The sequence below is a fragment of the Protopterus annectens genome, chromosome 6.part1 (genome assembly GCF_019279795.1).
Source record: "Protopterus annectens isolate FY-2018-M chromosome 6.part1, PAN1.0, whole genome shotgun sequence".
Taxonomy (NCBI): domain Eukaryota; kingdom Metazoa; phylum Chordata; order Ceratodontiformes; family Protopteridae; genus Protopterus; species Protopterus annectens.
Window position 1 is genome coordinate 73,889,887 of NC_056738.1, and position 18,552 is coordinate 73,908,438.

The 18,552-nt window shown below is 42.6% G+C and overlaps 1 protein-coding gene across 4 annotated transcripts in view; it reads left to right on the forward strand.

The window, feature by feature from the left end:
* UBR3 (ubiquitin protein ligase E3 component n-recognin 3) overlaps positions 1-18,552 on the forward strand; it is a 4,226,407-nt gene that overhangs the window by 2,407,273 nt on the left and 1,800,582 nt on the right. The gene's annotated exons all lie outside the window — the stretch shown is intronic.

Below are 18,552 nucleotides of genomic sequence, written 5' to 3' on the forward strand. Positions count from 1 at the left end.
GACGGCATTGGTAGTGGAAGAGAGTTGCCTTGTAAGGAGTGGACTTTAGGAGGTACATAATATTGGGGGTTTTCAGCATTATGAGCATGCAGTCCTCCAAAAAAAACATGTAATCCTCAAAAAAAAAAAAAAAAGTAGAGACTTAGGCATGTTTTGCCTTAATGTATAATAGTCTTCACCATTTACTGCATTTTATATAGACATCAGGAAATGGGACAAGGAAGATGTATCTGCATGGTGTAGCCAGCCTCAGGCACTAGTGTTCCTGATTTATCGAAAGTATGCATAGTTTTCCATATTTTGATTTTCCTGTAAGAGAAACATTTTCTTTGAAAGACTGCAAAATTTGAATTGAGTGGTAAACTTCAGAGTAAGAAAAAAAATGAAAAAAAGAAGAACCAGCTATTGTATGTTGTTGCTGTCAAAAAGTGTTTTTTGTTTTGTGTAGGTGTTTTGTATCTGTTACAGATGATGTCTTCTGCAACAAAAGTAGTCCCAGTCTTTATTGTCAAAATATTTTTTTGCATGTTTTTTACCTTGCTGTTTTTCATGTTCTTATAGAATCCCAAGTTTTTCTAAAGTCAGCAGTAAGGCGAATTGTCAAACCTGAGCTGATGCCCATCCTTGCTGCCTGGTAGGACTAAGGCTAACAGGTCTTAGCTAGGTGCTAGATGCTGGAAACTTTTCCAAGGCTGCTAGCCCTTTGCCTCTACTCATATGCTTTGACAAGCAAAGTCCCATCCCAGTCATTTTTGCGATTCCTAAAACTTATTTTTTTGTGGAAATTCTTCCAAAAACTTTCCATTTTGGGTTTAAGTTCATTATCTGTTAGTTTTAGCTGAAATCAAGTCAGTTTGTTCATTTTCATTCCTTTTTCTATAACAATTTAGTGTTTTAACTCCCCTTCCTTTTGTTTTTTTTGCTACCAACCCCCCCCCCCCCGACTTCACCTTCTCTACCTGTACCCATCCATTCCAGTGTGACAAGCATTCCTGGGCTAGGCAAGAAAAATATGGCCTATTTATTCTAGCTCAGAAATCTCCATCAGCTTTCTTTTCCCTGAGGCAAAAATCAAATGGTAGGGAGCAGGCCAGCTTGCTATTCCTGGGTTGTGGCCTACTCTGTCCCTACTAGCAGGAGCTCTAAGGTATGCTTTTACTTTCTTCTGAGGGAAGGCATGTTTCCACATGCTTTGTTCCCCTTACTTATAGTACGACTTCACTTTGACTCAGCAGGCTCAGGCTCCCACTGGGTATCACCTTGTGGCAAACCAGAGCCACCTCCATCACCAAAGTATGGATGAGGTCACCGCTGCAGCTCACTCTCATCTTCCTTGGCAAGTTCCTGCAGACATCTGAGCCACTACTTTAACTCTGTTCTTTTGGGGGCAAAGCAGGACTTTATCAGTCTATTTCATGAAGCTGGCTGATGTTTACCATCCTCTTAACAGGATATTTTTGTTTAATGACTTCAGTGAACTATTCTGAATGTGACCATTGCTGCTTTTGATGGTCTTCCCAAGTGTTTTTTTTACTGAGTGCATGTTCTAGGCCGTTACTGTTTTTTTTTTTCTTGTTTTTTTCAGGGTAGTTTGTGATTTCCAGGCAGTTTGCATTGTTCTTTTTTTTCTGTTGCCACAGACTTTGAAAGTAAGGACAATAGAGGATTCAAGAAAAGCAAGTGTGATTGTTACGCATCCATATTTTGCATACTTGCATCCATATTTTGCATACTTGCATGGCGCTTTAAGGTAGACTGTGACATTTGCAAATTTCTCAACTATTGTGATTAGGGACAGAAGAAAATTAACCATTTATTGTGAAATGCCAGGTCAGGCCTCATTTACTCTTGGTCGGACATTAGCTTTGAGTATATCTTCAAGGTCATTCCCTTTTGTAGCTGACTGATGAATCTGTTGTTGATCAGTTTCAGAATGTTAGAATAACCATCTCAAACTCAAGAATCAGTCTTGCTTCAAAAGGATATAGGAGTAGACACAGAAAGAAGGGAGAAATGTGTTAAAAAGGAAGGACAGGTCCAATAGGATGGGTTGGAAGCATACAGTGGATATAAAAAGTTTGCACACCCCTGTTAAAATACCAGGTTTTTGTGATATAAAAAAATGAGACCACAATAAATCATTTCAAAACTTTTCCCACCTTTAATGTGACCTATAACCTGTACAGTTCAATTGAAAAACAAACAATTCTGTTAGGGGAAAAAATATAAAAAATAAAAAATGTCCAATATGCTGGTTGCATAAGTGTGCATGCCCTTAAACATACTTTGTTATGTGTGCACATGCTTAAACTAATGCTTTGTTAAAGCACCTTTTGATTTAATTAAAGCATTCAGTCTTCTTGGGTGCACACCTGCCATCAATTAAAGAGACTCTGATTAACCCCAAATAAAGTTCAGCTGTCCTAGTAGGATTTTTCTGACATTTACTCAATTGCCTGCTACAGCAAAAGCCATGGTTCACAGAGAAATTGCAAAGCATCAAAGGGATCTCATTGTTGAAAGTGATCCGTCAGGAGAAGAGTACAGAAATATTTCCACAGCAACACTGAAGGAGCTGCAGGAATTTCTGGCAAGTACTGGTTGTGTACTACATGTGGCAACAATCTCCTGTATTCTCCATATGTCTGGACTCTGGGGTAGGGTTGCAAGACGGAAGCCTTTTATTACACAGAAAAACATCCAGGCCTGGCTAAAATTTGCAAAACAATACGTGAAATCTCCCAAAAACATGTGGGGAAAGTGTGTTATGGTCTGATGAGACCAAGGTTGAACGTTTTGGCCACAATTCCAAAAGGTACATTTGGCACAAAAACAACACTTTGTGTCACCAAAAGAACACCAGCCCCATGGTGAAGCATGGTGATGGCAGTATCATGCTTTGGGTTTGCTTTTCTTCAGCTGGAACTGGGGCTTTAGTCAAGGTGGAGGGAATTATGAACAGTTCCAAATACCAGTCACTTTTGACCCAAAACCTTCAGGTGTCCACTAGAAAGCGGAAGATGAAGAGGAATTTCGCCTTTCAACACAACAGTGACCCCAAGCATACATCCAACTCAACAAAAGAATGGCTTCACCAGAAGAAAATTAAAGTTTTGGAATGGCCCAGTCAGAGCCCAGACCTAAGTCCAATAGAAAATCTGTGGGGTGACCTGAAGAGGGCCGTGCACAAGAGGCGCCCTCGCAATCTGACAGATTTGGAGAGCTTTTGCAAAGAAGAGTGAGCAAATATTGCCAAGTCAATATGTGCCATGCTGATTGACTCCTACCCAAGAAGACTGCATGCTGTAATTAAATCAAAAAGTGCTTTAATAAAGTATTAGTTTAAGGGTGTGCACACACAACAAAGTATTAGTTTAAGGATGTGCACACTTATGCAACCAGCGTATTGTACGTTTTTTATATTTTCTCCTAACATATTTGTTTTTCAATTGAATTGTACAGGTTATAGGTCACATTAAAGGTGGGAAAAGTTTTGAAATGATTTATTGCGGTCTCATTTTTTTATATCACAAAAACCTGGCATTTTAACAGGGGTGTGTAAACTTTTTATATCCACTGTACCTCTCAACCTCTTAGAGCAAGAAATCTGGACAGAGCTATAAATAAAAGTGGGGAAAATGCCCCAAAATAGGGAGAATTTTTAAATATTGCTCTTACAAACTTAGAAAATTGATAGAATAACAGGTTTTGCATTAGCATGAATTTTCTGAAGGATTGGAAGTCTGAAACTCAAATGTCTGTCATTATTTTTGAACTTCAGTCTTTACTGATTTGCCACTAAACCATAATTTTATGAAAAACAGACCTAAAATATGAGGCCAAAATTTGGACATTCTGCGAAAATCTGTACATTTGAGAGGTATGATGGGAAGTCTGCAGAGTAAAAAGTGAATGGTTCTTCCTATCTTAGTCACAAATAGCAGAGTGAGGAAGGTGATTAAAAAAAAAAAACTAGGCCACATAACTGTGCATCAGCCTCTGGTATTTCAAGCCTTCCAGTGTTGGTGTGTGTTGAAGATTCACCAGTCAGGTAGAGAAGGACTGGCGAGCATAGCTCGCACATTAAATATGAAGGTCCACCAAGTTGTCTCCTGTAGTTCTTCCTCCTCCTCCATATCCAGTAAATCTCATCACAGTGTATTGCTTAAGCTGGATTACAAGAAGGTTCTGGAAGCGGTCATGCAGATGGCACCAGTGGTGTCCTATCAGGCTGTTGCACAAAATTCTCCTCCCTGATGTTGGGACAGATAAGACCCTTCATTTCTGCCAAGTTTTGATGCCCCTTGGCTCTCTTCCCTGAGCCACATGTTGATTCTTGTCCCCATGAGGATGGAGAATAAGACACAGATGCTGGTGTTAGCATTAGTAAGAGTGTTTACCTAAGTGTCCGTTTTGATTTTAGGATTGCCATCTTGGGACCAATGTCCACAGCAATGGCTTCCAGAATTTTGAAGTTGAGGGGAGTTTCATTCTCTGTGTGTAGGGTTGGCCCTTCGGTACCGTTTTTAGGACTTATGCTGAAGTTTCTGTGATGAGCTTTTTAGTCTTCAGGGCTGAGGCCCTTGACATCTGTCTTTAGGGTTGTATGGAGTATTGACATCAGTGGTTGGGTCAGGGTTTCAGTTTTGATGTTGACATTTTTATACCGGATGTTAGCCACAGTGTTCAGACTCTTTGGTCCTGGCGCCCTGAGGTTTGGTCAAGTGCTGGGCAGACATCAGTTGTTTGTGTGACTCATATGATGCCAACATCAGTGGCAACTTCATCTTGACATTTGCTCAAATATGCACCTACCTACTTCTCTGAAAGGACAGAGGTACCGAGGAGTTTTTGTGGGGTGCCTTGATTATATATAGAGATTGTTCCCATTTGCCCCAAGAAGTAAGAGTCCATGTAAGAAGAGGCTCTTTTGATTCCCACACCAGACAATGACAAGTATGAAGGATAATGTTATATTCCGAATTTGTCAAATGCAAGGTGATATCATCCGCAAACAACCTGTTATAAAGGACACTAATTCATCATGTATTATTAACTCTGTTACACTATTTGGAAACAAAAATTATGCCATTACCCTGTTCATGAATTCACAGCAAGCCCTAGCCAATGCCTTCTCTGTATTCAGACTAATCAACAGTGATGCTTTTTAATGTTCAGTTTCCTCTGAACTGTCATTGTTTTGTTAATGATATCAAATGTCCACAAAATCACATTAGTACAGGTCTATCAGATTTGGTAACATTTTTGACATTCTGTTAGCTAATATGGGCATAAACTTTATACTCGTGGTTTAGGATCAGATTATTTTGAATGTTGCTGTGTCTTTAGGGCCCTTTCCTTCTTTTGGTAATACCACCACTGCTTTCTTCCGTGATTCATACATAACCCCCTTTCAGAAAATTATTAAATAATACTTTACAAATTTTCAGCAGTCTCAGTCTTCTAAATTCCACATTTCTAAAGAAATTCTATACTTTTCTGGAAATGTTGCTGCTTGATTATACAACACAGTTTTTCTTTCTTTTTTTTTCCATCTTGAGTGTTAATTGCTGAACTTTTGCTTCACCGAGCTTTAGTATATTTATATTTTTCAAAAGTTGATCCATTTTTGGCTCTGTTATTTCCTCTCTTTCCCTGCTCTGTGTACATTTTCATAAAATTGCCAAATTCTCTCCATTATCCCTTCAGGATTTGTAGTTAACCATCTTGTCGTAGGGTTCATGAATGTTACCACTTTCCTTTGCATTTTCTGTTGCTTAAAGCTTAGTTTTAAGAATTTCTGTGCTGTGGGGTCATTGTCAAAAGAACATTTAACTCCTCCTTTCCTAAATTCATGCCTACTGTCCAAATACTTCTTTCCCCTTTAATTGTAACCTTCTTAAATTCATGCATGTTCTGTAAACGTACATTTATTTTTCCTTTAGCTCTATGCAGCTCTTCTCATCTCTTTTTTTTTATTTTAAACACCTTTATAAAATTCATACATTTTGAACCATGACATTGGTACACATATATTAGTAGAAAATAAAACAAACCATTGTTAAGTATGTTTATATATATATATATGTTTAACAGTTATTGCTCACTCCAACTTTACATATGTTGCTCAAATCCTGCTTTCCCTTAAATTTCACTCCTCCTGAACGTTATTCTGTATGTGTTGTTCCCCTAAATTCCATGTATTTCTATATAATTTGCTCCTTTAACATATTCAGTACTTCAGATCTGATGTTGCCTCTTCCATCTCTTCATCAACATATGGGTCTTTGGATGTGAGTTGGATCCAACTTCAGTCACTCTTAATCTTTGGATCCAGTGCTCAGGCTCCTCCCTTGTCAGGAGAAAGGTAATTCAGTTCTCATTTGCCACAGCCTTAGTCCATGGTCCTTTGTGCTCAGACTCAATTTGTCAGAGAAGTGCAATTTTTTGATATTTCTCTTATCTTTTGTCTTTTTTTTCTTGGTGCAGAGTTTTTCTCTTGCTTCCTTGATCTCCCTTTACTCAAACATAACTAAATAGTGCTGTATATTTATACTTTTTCTTTTTAGGGTGTTAGTTTTAACCTTTCAGCCTATTGGCATTTCTATCTCATTATTCATCTATCCCTTTGGCTTGGCAGTTAACCTGTCGACTTGGTGTTTATATAGCTGTGTTGCCACCTGTTGTTCAAGGTGAATTATTTGACAGTTTGTTACTTTCTTGTTTGGCCATTCTAAGGATATCTGAAAAACCATCAGGGTTTAAAAAGTGTGGGCTTATGGCTTCTGAATTCAGATGCACATACCAAATGCATCTACTGCTTGGGGGCTGCACACTTGGATGAGCAGCGAAGCATCTATGAGGCCTTTAGACACAAGACCATTATTGACAGGAGGAATAAATTAGTTCTTAAGGGGCATCTCCCTGCATATGTGGAAGAAGGCTCCCCAGCTCACTCGTCTGCTTCTCCTCTGTCAAAGAAACCAGCTGATCGAGCTAAGAGCCATGAGAATACTAAGGAAAAAGAGAGAGAGAGAATGAAAAAGCTAAAGGACCAAAGAAGTGGTAGCTGGATCACTCTCCTATATTGGCCCTGACTCCCAAGATTTCAAAAATCTTGGACCCAGTCTTCACTTTGTAACCTATCCTCATCAGATCTGGTACACCTCCCTTGCCATAGTCATGATTTTTCTCTGAAGCCAGCATATCTCAGAATAAGATCCCCTATTCTCCAGGAGAGATAGTTGCATTGAATCTATCGAACTTCATCCATGACTTCCACTTTTCACTCATTTAGGTCCTCCAGGAGTCTGAGACTGACATGGATAGTATGATGAGCAAATTTCTCAGGACTCAAATCCAGTTAGGAGTTCTCCTGGCTTCAGTCTCCATCAGAGCCGGGGGACTGACGACCTCCTCTCATCAGGTTATTGCTCCTTCTCTGGTCCATTCTTCTGAGTCAGGACTCTCTAATCCAAGCACCCCCTTGGGGTGTGTCCTCATCTGATCTGAAGACATGGACTACTTCGACTCTGGTGATTTCTTTGATCCACTCAGCTCCATGCACATTAGATCCTATCGATCTTGAAGGTGAGTCATTGGTATTGGAACCTTGGGATATGATTTGGCACAGAGACCATCTGAGCTATTCCTTTCTCTTGGGACTTCTGTGTAGGCAGTTTGTCTCTGATGTTGACTTCTGAGTTGAGTCAGTCTGTTCCTTGAGAACAGTCTTCCTTAGGAGCTTCAGCTTTTGCTGTAAGGGTCTGTAGTCACTCTGTGGCTCTGCTATCGAGAGCGAGCTGACTCATTTCTGGGAGAAGACATCCCTCTTGGGCACAGATCCATCCCTCCCCTACAGAATTTCCCTGGATCCTGATCCTCCTTGTTCTCTCCCTTCAGGGCAGCCAGTTTACAAAAGCCTTGAACCCATCCTTGTTGAAGACCCCCATCAGCTTCTAAGTTCTGTTTAGAAGATCCTACCAGGGAGGTTTGTCAGTTAATTAATCAATGGGGCGGCGAAAGCCGACACACTCTGGCTAGGTTTATAATTGCCCTCAGGCAGATAACCTAGTACCTACCTATGAACCTATAAGCATGGGTGCAAAACGAGGTACATTGATTCCCCACAGGAACCACTACCTGAATATTCTCATTTGGATGAAAGGGAAGGGTCACCAAGATCCCCTCTTGTGGACATCTCATTCATAGAGATGTTAGAAGTTAATGCTTCAGAAACCTTTGCTACCTGGGAGCTGAATTACCTGAAATATGTTGCACGCTTCCAGAGGAATTTGACCAAGGAGCTTTCCAATCCCCTCCCTCTCAGGGTCCCTGTCTGCTAAGTTGAAAAAAATGTCAATTTGCAATTGGCTATCCTCACATCCTTATCTAATGTCTTGATGCATCTCCTTTCCAGTGACACAAAAGGTGTGTTTATAGCTGTGGGCACTGGCACAACCATTAGGAGACATGCTTAGATGTGCCTTTGTAATTTTGCAGGACATTTCAGGATGTCCTTCATCAAAACTCTCTATGATGGATTGACACTGTTCAGTCTGAAAGTAAAGGAGTGATCAAGACATTAAGACCATCTGCTGTAGAATTCAGTATCTAACCCCCCCCACCACCACCACCACCACCACCACAATACCACATTGAGGACTTCTTCAAGAAACCAAAATGGTGGAAAGAAACTTTGGTTCTGTAAGTCACAGGTTTGTTCCTGATATTTGTGGAGAGAGACCTCCCCATTGCGGAGAGGAGAACTCTAATGGTGGACGTCACCCCTAAGGCAGAGGTGGTCCTCAGAACTAGGGTTTTCAGTGTCCCTTCCCCAAGAGGCCCTGTCACCACTCCTGTACATTTACCCAACTGCTACTTTTTGGAGGCGGTCAGGTGGAGCTTGTCCCTGCACCCACTGACCTTCGATGTCCATCACTCAAGATTTCTGGGTGCAGAGGATAACCACCAAAGGCTGTTCCATTCCTTTTATTTATCCCTCCACCACATTTAAAGAAAGTTCCTGATGTTCCACCCTCATAAAGGAAGGCAGCTGTTTCAGAAATAAGAAAGTTTCTAAGAAATCAAGTCATCCAAGTGGTCCCACCAGACCAGTGATTATTCATAATCTACTCAAGATTCTTTCTAGTCCCAAAGAAGAAAGGGGTCCTAAGGCCAACCTAAGTTATCTAAACAAAATTCTGGATGGTTATGGTACAGTCCAACCTCCAGGATGTGTGCTACCATATGAAAATAGGCAGATGGTCCAGGAGGTTTCTTTGCTTCCAGCTGTGGGACAGTCATTTCTGAATCAGAGCCCTGCCCTTTGCTCTCACCACAGCCCCCCCCCCCTACACACGTTCACCAGGTGCATGGTGGTGGTGTTTACAGCTCTTCTCAGATACAAGGGTTCTGGGTGTTCCCTTATTTGACAGCTGGCTAATCACCTCTCTGTCCATGAATCTCCTTGTTCATGCCAGGTGTGCTCTTGCTCCATCTTTGTTGTACTCTGGACTTTGCAGTGAATCCAACAAAGTCCAAGTTTCACCTTTGAATTTGCTGGAGCACACTTGGACACAAAATTTCAAATCGCCAAACTTCCTGAAGCCAGGATTTCTGCAATTTACAAATCGGTATTAGCTATTCTCTCATGTCAGAATCCAGAAGCAAAACTGATTTTTTACATATCTTAGGTTCCATGGTTCTGGCTATCACTCTGATTCCTTGTGTGACGACCGTGCCCTGGCCCAGCAATCAAGGAGCCTCAACCCCACCACTAACACCAGGGAGGTCATCTCCCAGAGGAGGAAAGGATGACTAATACACACAATAAAGTACAATTTCCCTTAAGTGCACACAGAGATCACAGTCAGTCTGGGGCTGGCTGCTCCCTTGCTCCCCAGGTGCCCAATAAGACTCCCCACTGGCACAGCTATAGGGTCCAGGTCTCAGCCTAACTGGGCAAGCTAGGACCTCCAGTACTCTCTGTCCAACCAGTGCTTTGTGTCCCTGCCCAAGTAGCTGACAACAACACACACACACACTTTGAGATAAGTATTTATACAACTTCACAGACACTCCTGGGAAAGGCTGACACAGACACCACCCAGTTAATAATATCAGCTACTAAAAGGCCCTTAAAAGGGTGTCCAATTATTACTGTGCAATATTAATATCCATTGGTAATGTGACTATACAGTCTAAGGCTTATTGGAAGGGCTTAGACAGTAAACTCTGTAAATATATAATGTACTCTAAAGCATACTTCATCTCTATACAAAGCAGCCACGGGTAGAAGGTTTTAAAATTATTTAATAATAAATAATTAAAACACAAGACAAAACTACTACACCACAGATATATCTAAGAGTTCACAGATCACACAGAAACTTAAAATAATACCATAGGAAAGATCTGATTACACAGAAAAATACTTAATCTAACCTTCTAATCTTTAGCTAATCTTAGAGAAAACACAGTGCTACAGTCCTACTTAACATACATAAAGAACATAGGCAGTGCTGGTAAGTTAGATGTCCAAGATCAAAATGCGTCAGGTCTCTTGTGAGAAATAGAATTTAAACATTACTGAAAAACATGTCTCTAAGGCTCTCCCAAAATTACATCATTTTGACACTTAGGTTTTCCCATTATTCATCTTAACACCTAGTCTGAGTTCTCAGGCCACAAACTGCATTATTTAGCAATCTAACACCTGCGCAGAAACTTACAACAATAGAAGACATTTCACATTTATATACTAACAGAAACTGAAGCAATAAAGCACCTTCCACATCTAAATTCTAGTCATAAACTTTAGCCTTAAAACAATGGGCAAGAAATCTTTATCCAGCCGCCCTCGGGCTGAATTCGAACATGAAAGGATACAACATGCTTCACTGGGCCAGTAGAGTGCAATGTTGGCACATATTTTGCAGTTCCACATTTCACAGTGTTTTCTTACATTTAAAAACACAAGCCTGTATTTTACATTTATTTATACAGTTGATAGAATTATATATTAAGTTCTATTTAACTAGGCTGGCAACCTTCGCCCATCTCTCCCCAGTCGTCACACCTTGTGACAGATGTCACACGCGAATACTTCAGTGGACACTGTCAGCTCAGTGATCTGTCTAGACACTAACCCATGAAATATCTGCTTTCACTTACAAGGATCTGTAGGTATCATATCTAGTGTTGGCTGGAGTCATTGATTGTCTCTCAAAGATGTCCCTTTGTTGTATCTTCACTTCGCGCCATGGTGACTACAGACTCTTCCCATTTCGGGTGGTGGGCATTTCTTGGGAAAGGCAGTCCAAGGCATGTGGTCTCTAACATAGGCCAGTCTTCACATAAACATTTTAGAGATGAGAAGAGTCCTCCTAGCATTGCAGTCATTTCAGGACACTCTCCCCTCGGATGTGATTTCATTTAAGATAGACAACATGTCCGTGGTCTGGTACTTGAACAAACAAGGAGGAACACAATCCTGCTGCTGAAGTCGAGAGGCCATGAGAGTGTGGCAATGGGCAGTGGCTTCCCACCACTTTCTTATAACAATGCACATTCCAGGGAAGTCCAGTGTTCTAGCCAACAGGTTATGCAGTTCTGTCCTTCTCCCCCATGGGTAGTCCCTCAGTCCAGGAGTATCATATCAGATCTTCAGCCGATGGGGTCAACCTTTCTGTGATATCTTTGCATCCTCCTACAAAACAAATGCAGCAGGTACTTTATACTGATCCCTCAGAAGGGGGAGTCACCAAGGGATGCTGTAATCCACAACTGGCCCTCCCAACTCCTGTATGCTGTTCCTCCTACCTCTCTGATACTGAAATTCCTTCAGAAAGCACTGGTAAGAAAGGCCACGGGGACCCTCATTGCTCCCTGTTAGCCGTAACTGGTGTGGTTTCCCTTTCTCTAACCTCACCTGATTCATCCTCCCTGGGTGCTGGGCTCAGCTCCAGATCTCCTCTCAAACCCGTTGAGGTCACCTCACCCACACATTCAAATCCTTAAACTAACCACATGTTTTTTTCCAGTTCTAGGCAGTCCATGTTTTCTTCCCAAGTTGTTCACACTTTGGTCTCTTCTCAGAGACCTTTCACAAGGAAGATCTGTAAAAATAAGTGGAAAAGATTCTCAGTCTGGGCTTCCAACAAAAACTTAAAGCCTTTTTCAGCCTCTCTCCTGGCCATTTTGGACTTCTAGCATCTCCTTTCATGCCAGAGTCAGTTACTTCACTGTTAAGGTGCAGCTAGCTGCTATATTCAGCTTTCATGTTGGGGAAAATCACTCCCCCATCACTCCCCTTCGACTGTCAAAAACATTTCTCAGGAGTACCGTCTCAGGGCTTGGTGCTGTGGTAGCGTTGTCGCCTCATAGCAAGACGTTGTCCCGTTCGATTCTCAGCTAGAGCGTCTTCTGTGTGGAGGCATACGTGAATGGGACGTGCCTTCGTTGAAGGTTGTGCATCAGGGCTGGTAACCCGGTAGGTAAAAATCCACTACCAATCATTAGCGGACCGGAGTACCGCTGTGGCGACCCCTAACCGGGAAAAGCCGAAAGGCACAAACAGACACAAACAAACCGTCTAAGGGATACCGTTCTTCTTCCTCTTCGTACCCCACTACCTCATTGGGACATTACTATTCTGTTATAGATCTTAACTGATCCCCCCTTTGTACCTACAGCCAAAGTTGATGTAAAGTTCTTCTCATGGAAAACTTTATATTTGATGTTGTCTATTTTCATCTGATTCAAAGTGCGGATTATCAGATCTGGTTGGATCGGATCTCAGTGCCTTATACCAGTGTATTGGATCCAAGAGCTATGACTCCTGCCCTACCCATAGCTCTCTCCTCCTGATTGATTTACCTCAGGTCTTGTTTGCCACCTGTTAGACCAGACGTCCTCCTAGAGCTCCAATGCATTCATGGTAAGTGAGAGAGATTTTTTGCTGAAATCTTTACTCCTCCTGTCTTTACTTATTGGGTAATTGTTGGTTTCATACAGTGTTAGGATTAGCACAGATAGGTTTTTGGGTCAGTTAGATAGCCCTTTTTCAAGTTTTTCTAAGTGTACTGTGTTAGAACTTTCTAGTAGAATTCATATTTACTTATATAGATACCAATACTTTAGATAGGATAAATACTTCTTGATGTAGTGTGGCTCTTTCCATGTGCTTCTTTATACATATGGATGTGTGTGTATGTATATACACACACACACACAATTTCTTGTAGATGTTCATCGTGCATACAGCTGCATTCATAACAGATGGGTTCTCCTGCCGTCAGGCGGGCCCTCGGTCGGCTGAATTCCAAAGTCTAGGTCCGGCTTCAGTTGTCGTCGCTTCTTCCCTGACGTCACTGCGACAGGGGTATAAAGGAACCAGCTGACGCCATTTTCTTCAGTCTTTCTTGCCGCGCGGTGCCTGAAGCAGAAGCAGTTCGCAAGTGCCAGTCGGCCAGCTCATGAAATTACGAAAATTTTGAAACCAAAGTCTTCTTGAAAGCTAAGTACCCCGTTGGGGAAACTTTTCTTGCCTCAGACCGATGTCAGACAAAGTTAATAATTGTAATTCATGTGGGAAGCAAATACCGCATAAGGATTTCCATTCCCTCTGTATACCTTGTGTAGGCCCAGACCACGACGTCTCGGTCTGCCGCTTTTATGCTACATTCAACAAACGCACCATTAAGCGTCGGGCGGAGTTCGCCCAGCATTATTTTGGAAAAACATTTAACTATATTATGTCGTCGGATACTCCGACTCCAGTTTTGTCTAAAAAACGCAAAGATAAGGACCGACACACGAGGTCCGCGGCCTCTACCGACACCCCGCCAAAGCCGACTACACGTGGTCCGGTTCTCAGTGAGGCGCCTACGCAGACCCTGACTACCGACGACACTTCATTGGCGGTGTCTCCTGTGCCCGAGGTCGCAGGCTCCTCGGCCCACACCTCAACTACAGATACTGAAGCCACTCTTGGAGTTGAACCTCAAAATGTGGACAGATCTACCTCCACTCAAGGTGTCTTCAGACCTTCCTCTTCTTTCTCCATCAAGGCTTTCACTAAGTCTAAAGCAGCCATGCACTCTAAGAGACAAGCTACACAGGGCCCATCTCCAGGCCCCATGCCTAAAAAGCAGATGCTTAAAATAGCTGAGGATTTAATTTCTCTTATCAGGGGTTCTCAACCCCACGGACAAAGGCCCAGAGTGGAGGAAGAATCCCCCTCCTCTGATCAGGGCTCCATTATTTCAGAGCACTCTGATGATCAGGAACATTCTTACTCCCCTTTTGAAGACTCTGATGCGGAGGAGTCCATTCCTTCTGTATCCCCCCCAGAGGATTACTCATTTGGGGAAACTTTGCATACCTTAAGGGAACACTTCCACTGGGAAGGCCAAGATTATTCAGATTCCAAGAAAAGGCTTAGGGAATTTCTCTTACTACCTCAGCACAGGCCTCTGGCTATACCTCCTGTCTTAGACATCCTAGATGATGTTTACTCTGAGGTCTGCCTTAACCTGGACTCTCTACCTCCAGCTCCAAGGGAGTTAAGGCCTCCATTGCTAAAAATCCATTACCTTCCGAGAGAGACTCCAGATCCTTAGAAAGGTGGGGAAAAAAGGTATATACCTCGGCTACCTTATCCATGAGGGCCTTAAACTGTCAGTTTCATATGCTAAAATACCAACAGTTTTTGTTATCACAATTGAAAAGTAAAATGTCACAACCTGAACAACCAGACTTGAAGGAGTTGCAGGATTTGATGCATAGTGCAGAACAAGTGGGTAAGCATACCTTACAATGTGGTTTTGATGCTCTAGAGGCCTCATGTAGAGCTGCTGTTACAGGATCAGTCATACGTAGACATGCCTGGCTCAAGTAACAAACCTTGCCTGATCATGTCAAAGCTAAATTACTAGATGCCCCTCTTCAAAAGGATGTATTATTTGGTGCTAATGCTGAGGAGGTATTAAGGAAAATGGAGGAAAAGGCTAAATCAATGCAAACTGTGAAAGATTTTCTACAGGTACAACCCTCACATTTCAGTAGAAATTGGCCTTCCAAAAATTGGTCCTTTCCAGCCACGGACAGACCCCAAAGAGGCAGATACAGGCGCCCGAGGGGCAGAGGACAATCCCAAGGATCGTTTAGAGGCAGACAATGGCAAGCTCCTACACAAAGAGGTGGTGAGTATAACTCGCAATCATTCAGAAAGCAAGCCCAATGACTTTCCCCTTTGCATGCCAAGCAAGACTCAAATGGCAGCCCCCTTAGGAGGAAAGCTGGTATTATTTTCAAAGAATTGGCATATTGTCACAAAAGACAAATGGATCCTGGACATTATAAACAGAGGCTACAGGTTCCATTTTCACACCCTTCCAAAAATGAGAGGCATGCCAAACCTGCCACACAATCAAAGGGCAGAGGCACAAAGGCAAATTACAGATCTCATAGACATGAAAGCTATTCAAGAGGTAACTACGCATCTAACAAGGTCAAGGTTTTTATTCCAGGCTATTCCTGGTACCAAGGAAGGGAAAAGATTGGAGACCTATTTTGGACCTGTCCATCCTAAACACATTTCTACTTGTACCAAAATTCAAGATGCTCACTCTACAGCAACTTCTTCCCATGCTGGGCAAGGAGTCTTGGCTGGTAACATTGGACCTCAAGGAGGCATACCTGCATGTCCCAATCAGACAAAATTGCAGAAGATACCTCAGATTTCTTGCAGGTTCAACCCATTATCAATTCTCTGCATTGCCCTTTGGCTTATCTACTGCCCAGAGTATTCACGAAATGCCTGGCATCAGTAATTGCCTACTGCAGACTTCAAGGGATACAAATATACCCTTATTTGGATGACTGCCTGATCCAAGCGGACAGCAAGCACATTCTTCTGAAACATCTGGCTTATGTAATAATGTTGTTGAACTCTCTGGGATACACAGTCAACAAAAAGAAATCAAGGCTAATACCCTCTCGGAAGATAATTTTCCTGGGTGCCAACTTGGACACAAACACCCAGATGGCCTACCTCACGCCAGAGAAGCAGGGGCAACTAACTCAATACTTCAGAGCACTAGCAAACTGCACCAGGCTGACTGCAAGGAAAATCCTGCAGGCTCTGGGATTCATGGCATCTTGCATCTTACTAATCCCATGTGCAAAGCTGCATATGAGGAAACTTCAATGGTACCTGAAAAACATATGGTCTCACAGCCACAGTTTGGAAACAATAATGCCACTAATTCCATGTCTGCAAAAGGAATTTCTGTGGTGGGCTCAAGCATGCCAAACAAACACAGGTCTTCCATTCAGCAAGCCTCAAGCAAATCAAGTCATCACAACAGACGCCTCGGACTACGCCTGGGGGGCGCACATGACAGATCGGTGCATTCAGGGCAAATGGTCCCAAAAAGAAAAGCACCTTCACATCAATCAAAAGGAAATGCTAGCAGTAATAAATGCTATTATAGCTTTCAAGGACCTTCTGCAACCAGGTCAACTATTGATAAGAACGGACAACACCACAGTTATGTGGTACATAAACAAACAGGGAGGAACACATTCATACCCCCTATGCAGACTGGCCATGTCACTTTGGAACATGGCCATGGACTTACAAATCGAACTACAAGCACAGTACTTGCCAGGCAAGGAAAACACGCTGGCAGACAACCTAAGCAGAAATATGACAGATCCACACGAATGGAAGTTGCATCCAAAAGTTTTTACAGAAATAATCCAAGCATGGGGAAGGCCAGACATAGATCTCTTTGCCTCCCACAAAAATCACCAATTGACAAAGTTCTGCTCAAGGATTTTCCATCCAAAGTCCTGGAGAGTGGACGCTCTCTCTTTCAGTTGGACATCAATGACAGTTTATGCCTTCCCACCTCTTCCTCTGCTGCCCAAAGTTCTATTGAAAACCAGAGCAGGCAGACCAAAGATGATTCTCATTGCACCGGACTGGCCAAGACAACACTGGTACCCACTCCTGAGGAGCCTGACGCATTCCCCACCATGGACCCTGCCTCTAATGCCTCTTCTTCTGACTCAGCACAGCTTCAAAACTCTTCACAGCCAGCTAAAAACACTCAATCTAGCCGCATGGAAGATTCCTTAGCATCACAACAGACCCTACTCTCCAAGGAGGTGCAGGATGTCATTTTGGAGGCCAGAAGGCCGTCAACTAGAAAAGCTTACTCCGCAAAATGGAAACGGTTTTGTGTCTGGAATGAGAAAAAGGGCCAGGATCCTCGAAAACTGAATTTACCTCAAATACTACAGTATTTAGCTGAGCTGCTAAGCAGTGGACTTTCATTCTCCTCCATCAAAATCCATGCCTCAGCCATTTCTGCAGAATACAACACTGATCCACCCTTATTCTCTCACCCCCTCTTAAGACAGTTCCTCAGAGGGGCTAAGAATCTAAGACCCCCAAGGAAACAACCAATACCTGCTTGGGATCTCAATTTCATTCTGGAAAAACTGACCTTGCCTCCCTTTGAGCCAGCTGCCTCATCAGATTTGCAATATTTGTCCTGGAAAACAGCTTTCCTTCTGGCTATTACCTCAGCTCGTAGAGTTTCAGAACTACAAGCTCTCATGGCTGTGCAGCCTTTTATCATCTTCCTTCAGGACAGAGTTTCCTTACGAACCAATCAGGCCATACACTTACCTACCTTTTATCCTAATCCTCAAAACAAAGGGGAGAGATTACTACATTCCTTGGACATCCACAGACAACTACATTATTATCTGGACAGAGCAAAGCCTTTCAGAAAATCAGAACAGCTCTTTGTGTCTTATGCTGTAGGAGCTCAAGGAAAGCCTATTTCGAAACAGACAATCTCAAAATGGATAGCCCACTGCATACGCTTTTGCTATTCTTTTCATGGCAAAACTGTACCTACAGGCATCAGATCTCACTCCACAAGGGCCACAGCTACCTCTGCAGCTTTCCTCAGAGGAGTTCCTACCAAAGATATTTTGGAAGCAGCCACTTGGAGTTCTGTGCATACCTTCTCCAAGCACTACCACCTACCATTATACTCCAAAACTAGAGCAGGCTTTGCCACTGCAGTCTTGCAGGGCATCCTGGCTCCTCCTAGTTCCACCTAGTGCCTACCACCCCTTTCTTAGCTTTGGGATTCTACCCATCTGTTATGACTGCAGCTGTATGCACGATGAACATAGTACAGTTTTGTACCTACCATAAATGTAGATGTTCGAGTGCTAATACAGCTGCAGTCCAGGTTTCCCTCCCTCCTTCCCCTCTTGGGACAGGCCTATAGGCTAACACATCCTCATACAACCTGATTGGGGTATTCATTTATGGTGTATTTGCTTGCAACTACTGTATTTTGATTATATTGCAGTGCTTTATTACACAAATTTATGTATTGCCTTCCTACTGGGGGCACCTGACATCTGGGGCAAGAAAAACTGAAGAAAATGGCGTTGGCTGGTTCCTTTATACCCCTGTCGCAGTGACGTCAGGGAAGAAGCGACGACAACCGACGCCGG